Consider the following 6338-nt stretch of genomic DNA (forward strand, 5'->3'; position numbering starts at 1 on the left):
GTCTAGGATAGATGTGGCATGTGTGTGGAGAAGAAAGGAGACACCGTAAAGATCCTGGAAGAAGGCCCCTTCTAAGACTAAGAAGACACTTTCCACATATCCCTCCCCAAGCTATTTGCTGAATCTCTCTAATCTGCTGTAAGAAATCGGGTGTAGAATTGATTTCCCAATAATGGATTTTGACAGCTGGTTAAAAAGCTGTATTTGCAGTTGAAATGTAATTTTTCTGTGCTATTTTAAAATTCAATGGTCTCTTCTCTACAGGAAACAATGTGTTACAAGCAGATAAGTGGAGGAAAGGTGAATTATGGGGCATCAGTCTCATAATAGGCTTCCATAAAATTGAGACAGATACTTCAGTGGTTTGTGTAAGTGCCAGAAATGAGAGGTGTAATTATGCCCACAGAATTATCACCCTGTCAAATGCAAGTACCCCCAACAGCTGTTCATCCTGGGAGTTCATGAAGTCTCTGCTCCCTTCTCCAGTTCCCCTCAACTGTTGAGAACTGTGGGGTTCTCTCTCACACCCTTTATTTTGGAAGAACTCACAAGTTCCAGACTCTGTCTCTGGTCTCTGATTCATCAAGCCTCCAACTTTCCCCAAACCTTCTTCTTCATGTATCAGCTTAAGAACAAGTCTCTCTGCTTTGACGTTGGGCAGCACTCTTGGCTGAACTCGGTGGCACACATTTGAGTTTTGTTTGAGCTACTTTTCCCACTTCATTGTGGTAGGTTTTCCTTGTTTCTCCCTGTTACTGCCTCCATTCTCAGCTTATTCCAACCACCTCTGCACTGATACTCACGGTGGATTATTTATTTAAAGCCATTTCAACTGAGTGTCCCACTGTTCGGTGAATGATTAGCACCTAAGGATGCTGTTCCGCACAAACTGCATTACAGCGTTGTTTCCACGGTTCAGTGCACCAGGGGAGTACTTTGGGAGTCAATTATTTTGATCTATTCATTCTAGAAATAAGAGATAATATTCTGTGGGAGGAAGAAGAACCTGGAAAAGGTCTGACAAAGGCTTGGTGTGTAGTACGTGGTGACTTGAGCTCCTTTTCTGTTGTTAACCCATGGCAGGACCTCAGAAAGGCCATTCCCAAGAGTGCCTTTTTGGGGGTTTCAGAAGAGGGAGAAATTATGGAGTCTGTTTCCTTGCACGCTGAGCTACGTAGCTCATCCACTGTGCACAACTTGAGCAAGATGTGGGGAAATGGCTGCCTGGATTTCATTATGCAGCCTTCATAGTTAATTCTTGTAAGCAATAAAACTTGTGGAAGCTGAGTAAAATACTGATTAGGTGATAGGATATTTTAAAGTGGCAGGACTATATGTGAAAACTTGCAGAGAAGACACTTTAACCTCAGTTTAACAATTCTGCAACATTGCAAGCTTAGGTTAATCTAGCCCGGAGCCAGCAAGGTCACAAGAGTTTAAGGATCTGTCTCCTCTGACCACTCTGTGGCAGTGTAACTGATGAACCAATGATGTAACCCCGGCCTTGCTTAGATTCAGAGCAGAGGTGGTGCCGTGCTGTGCTTACTGCTTTGTTAAGGGAACAGGAGCATGAGTGACTTTCCAAATAAATGTGCAAAATATGATTCGGGCATGAAACTGATGCCAATCCATTTCAGCTGGTATTCCAAGCTGCCTGGAAGCTACTGATCAGTCCACTTGCCTTGTGCTGTCACCACAGAGAACAATTACTATTTGGTGTGCGCAAGCAATTACCTGTCTTTTCTGTGTTTGTATTTGTGCAGCAATCAGAAGACAGCTAGCAGGACTCAGTTCTCTCTGTCCACCGTGTGTTCTCTGGGACTGAACTCAAATCATCAGGGTTGGCAACACAAGTTTTTATCTACCCTGCCACTCTGCCAGACTTCTTTTGTAATTAACTTTTAAACATTTATTTAGAGTTCTAATGTGTACTTCAGAGCACACCACAACAATATGTGTTAGTGGATGCATGTCTACCCGAGGGCTTGTGGAGACCAGAGGAGACTGATGTCAGGTTGGAAACCACCATCTTTACAATCACTCGCCATCCTGTTTTTGGAGTCACTGATTCAGTTGGACTGGCAGATACTTCTAGGAAACTGCTTTGTCTCTGCCTCCCCAGTACTTGGATTGCAGGAGCACACTATTGCATCTGGCCTCTGCGTGACCATTGGGGTACTTTTGTATGTGTGGCAAACACCACCAACTAAGCCATCTCCTCTGTCCCCGATTATAGATCTTCAAAGAAGTTTATTCTCATTGCTAATGATACTGAAAATTCAGATTTTTTTTTGGCTGACAGACATTCATGAAGCATAACAGCATAAAAGATTTTTATTTACGCAGACAAATTTAGCTAGTGTAAATTGGGACAAATTCACTGAATTTAATCATCAATAGAATAATCCTCATCCAGTTGGTCTCTACTAAATGTTAAACCAATCACCACTTACTTCATCTTTACTAAACATTGCTCCTCTACTCTGTCCTGTTGGTAGAAGGATCCAGTTTCTCTTAAAGTTTTTAAACATTTAATTAGTTAATGTGTGCATGTGTGTAGGAGGGCATGCACATGGCATGGTGTTCATATGGCAATCTGAAGACAGCTAGCAGGACTCAGTTCTCTCTGTCCACCATGTGTTCTCTGGGACTGAACTCAAATCATCAGGGTTGGCAACACAAGCTTTTATCTACCAAGCCACTCTGCCAGACTCCTTTTCTAATTAACTTTTAAACATTTATTTAGAGTCCTAACGTGTATTTCAGAGCATATCACAGCGACAGTCTGCGCACCTCCAAAGCTTAATTTCCTGTCACTGGACTACACAACTGTTTTGAGGTGGAGCATGAGGCGCACGGATCAGGGCTGGACTTGTATTAATGCCCTTGTTTAAACAGTCACCTTGCTGTCAGCTCAGGGACTTTCCTCCCATGGAAATCTGTAATGTAAGTTCCTCACTCCCTCATCTCGTGCAGGCGCCTTTAGGAGGCGGCCGCTCCCCCTCTACAGGGATCATCCCATCATCCCTTTCTTCTTTTGTAAGCCTAATGACTCTTGCACACCTCCAGTCTGAATCCTCTAAATCACAACCCTACAAACGAGAAATCAACAGTGCTTAGCATGGCTTCAGACCCTGAACCCCTAAATGTTAGTACATGAGAAAGTGCACGTCTATAAAGATGGAAAGAATGATTTTTAAAAAGAAATGTAAAATGGGCACTCCCCCACAAAATAATCCTCTTATCTTTGATCAATGAGAGGAAATAGCACATCTAAGGACCAGCAATGTTCAGAAGACCAGAGATGCTCCACATGGCAGGGTAAAAGGTAAATGGGAGAATTAAGATTCAAGAGGATAGGCAGTGCAGTCACTAGGAGTCTTGAATAGCACACTAAGGGGTTCTGACTTTATCTTACAATTTCTGAAGAATTTATGGCCGAGGTCTAACATGACAAACTTGTCCCACCCTCTGGTGACCAGCATGGGAACATTTTCCTGAAGAGGAACGGGTGAGGAATAATTTTCCTTCTTATGCCCCTAGCCTCTGTGCTCCGCCTTTCAGTGACTCTGTGCAGTGTGCCTTCACAAATGAAAAGGCAGGCTGTTTTCTTTATGTTCCAATTAAGCTCCATGCTATCAATCGCTAACTCCATCCAGGGACACAGACTGCTTTCTTTAAAGAAGAGCTGCAAAAGGCTCGGGCTAATGTGTTTTCCAGACTCACGGTTTTCGTATGCAGGTGGCATTGATGGTCCCTATGGTTACACCCTCTGTGAGCCTGAGCACTTCCTTCAAGCAAGCAGAGGTGCTGGAAACTGAATAGATGGGGCAGCAGGAAAATGCCTAGCCAGCAGTTTCCTTGGGAAAAGTCATGGGGTTAGGAATGATGGGTGAAAGAATGACTTGAGAAGCAGAGGCAAAGGCAGGAGAAGGATGCTGAGGGGAAATGGAGGAAAAGAAGGTTTTATCCCCAAAGGAACAGAACAACTCATACCTATCCAGATCCCAATGAGCCTAGAATTCCTAAACCATTATGTGAATAGAAGGCATTTGTGATTTATGTTAATGCTCGAGGGGGTTTTCCACTGAAGTCTGGATGTTAAATCAGTTTGATGATATAGACTTCCTCATCTTTCTAGCCTTAGGGATATGATTTTTCAGCTTTTAAAAATCATGTTATTTCTTATATCTTAAATTACTAGGTAAAGAGTCATGGAGAACAACCTCTGTGGAATATTCCACGGGTCTAAGCCATTATTTGTGGATTCCAGCGTTCTGGTAAGAAGACTGGAACAGAATTGCACCGATGGGTCAACTACAAGCCATCCTTTTCCCGAGCGATACGTTTGGTCAGTGGATGGTGAAGATCCCAGGGGGTAAGCATTGAAAGAAGCAGAAACTTTCTTCTTACCCCCAAACGCTGATAAATTATTAACATTTCCACTCTGTTTATGTTCCAGTACAAACTAAACACAACATTAACAGGGCTGTCAGGCTGACTTGACAATCTCTGCTTAGGTTTTCTCTAAGGGCCTGGATTGTGTGAGGGAAAGCAAAAACGGGACCTTTCAATTGATCTTGTTTATCTAAATTGTTCATTTGGTCGGAGGTAAGGTGTCCTCGGAGAGCATGGCACAGAGGACAGAAGCAGGAAGAAAAAGAGCCCCAAGAAAAGCTGTCAGAGACAAGTCTGCAACCGGAAGACTTAAACCTTGCCAGTTTAAACTGGCTCTGTGTATGGTGATACCGAGCCTGGAGGACAGACAGGTTGAATCAGGAGACAGCTGGATGGACATGCTGATCTGCAGTAAGGCCTCTGCACTGTGCAATTCCTAAGTCTAGACTGGAAGTGAAATGTAAAGACCTACACATTACTAGACCATATTTTGGAATAGAAACCATTTTAGTGTTTAAAAAAACCCTGAAATTTGAAATAATTGGAAGACTCAGTGAATAATAATGGATCACCACAAGTTTCTATTTTTACACATGTACCATACCTGTATAAGATATTGTTGGGTCTCTTTGGGAAAGAAAGTAAAGGAAATTTGGTATTAGATTGGCATCACTTCTATAAATATAAGATTATTGAAAAACATATTTTTTTAAAGGAATCATGAATAGAGGTACTAAAGTCGAGCTTGAAAAAACAACCAAGTAATTAAGCACGAATCCAGAATGCTAAGTGCCACACCCATCCTTCTTGGGAAGATTCCCCCGGGTCCCCGGTACCTGGCCTTCATCCATGGTCACAAGTTGTCTTCCGTCTAACCCAGCCTCTTTTAACAAGCCTTGGTCCATTCACTAAGAAAGGTAAACACCTGTCTGCACATGCTTTGGCCTTCATATTCTTGACTTAGCATTTCTGTTTCCTCAAGTGAGAAGATGTATTTTTAACCTTTTCATCAGTGAAATCAATGCAGAAATTAGTCATGTCTATTCTTAGCACATTGTTTCAAGTGTCAGTTTCTTCAAGCATCTCACCTATGCACACCCAGCTTAACTGAAAGAAAAAATATATATATATATATACGTATGTACATGTGTATATATGTGTGTGTGTGCATATATATATATATATATAAACAAATATTATTAAGTGGAACATATTTGTATTTAAGCAGTGGGAGGAGGGTAAAATGCTATTTTCTCAATGCCTAAGGAAATGCATTGGTTAGATTAATAAAAGATCAATTAAAATATTTGCTAAACATTTTTAATGTAATTCAGTATAGCAAGTGTGGGTTGAAAGTAATGAACCACACAATGGGTGAACAAAGCTAAAAGAAGCCCCTTATTTCAAAGAGCATGCCCCAGGCAAAGAGAAAATTTGAGTGTGCCCAGTGACATCTGAGAAGTCCATATGGGACATTGCAGGATTGTGTAAGAAGACAATAAGGCTCTGGCCAAGTGCACATCGAATCATTTTTCTCTCTTCACTGTTCACATCTCTAAATCAGGCAGAAACGGTGCTCGGCCATGGCTCTCCCCTGCATCAGATGTTTTTACATAACACAAAGGTCCTTAAGTTGTTCTCCTCTAAACACAATGGCTCCATGACATCCGCTTCTGTGAACGCATTGCTTGCTTTTTTTTTTCCAACATGTTATTTTCCCAGTGGCTATTTATCATCTGCTCTGTGTTTGCCTAATGAACTAAAAGTGCAAGGCGAGGGAATAAACCTGAGCAAAACAACAGAAAGGCAACCGTGAACCATTGATGTAGCAGGAGAGAAGAGGGAGCAATAGAAAGGGTGTGGAGGCTCAGTTATCTCCGAATACCAGGAAATAGCATCTGTGTTTCTCAACAAGGTAAGAACACCAAGCAGCTGGCACA

General features: G+C 42.0%; 1 long non-coding RNA gene across 2 annotated transcripts; it reads left to right on the forward strand.

Moving 5' to 3' along the window:
* The first annotated feature begins 3882 nt into the window (after positions 1 to 3882).
* LOC142853655 (uncharacterized) lies at positions 3883 to 5180 on the forward strand. 2 transcript variants are annotated; one of them, XR_012911229.1, is made up of 3 exons: positions 3883 to 3963; positions 4205 to 4378; positions 4617 to 5180. It is a non-coding gene; the product is annotated as an uncharacterized LOC142853655 (long non-coding RNA). The 2 variants fall into 2 exon arrangements; XR_012911228.1 differs by having other exon boundaries at positions 3934 to 4037.
* Positions 5181 to 6338: the final 1158 nt, after the last annotated feature.

This window comes from Microtus pennsylvanicus, chromosome 7 (assembly GCF_037038515.1).
Source record: "Microtus pennsylvanicus isolate mMicPen1 chromosome 7, mMicPen1.hap1, whole genome shotgun sequence".
Taxonomy (NCBI): Eukaryota; Metazoa; Chordata; class Mammalia; order Rodentia; family Cricetidae; genus Microtus; species Microtus pennsylvanicus.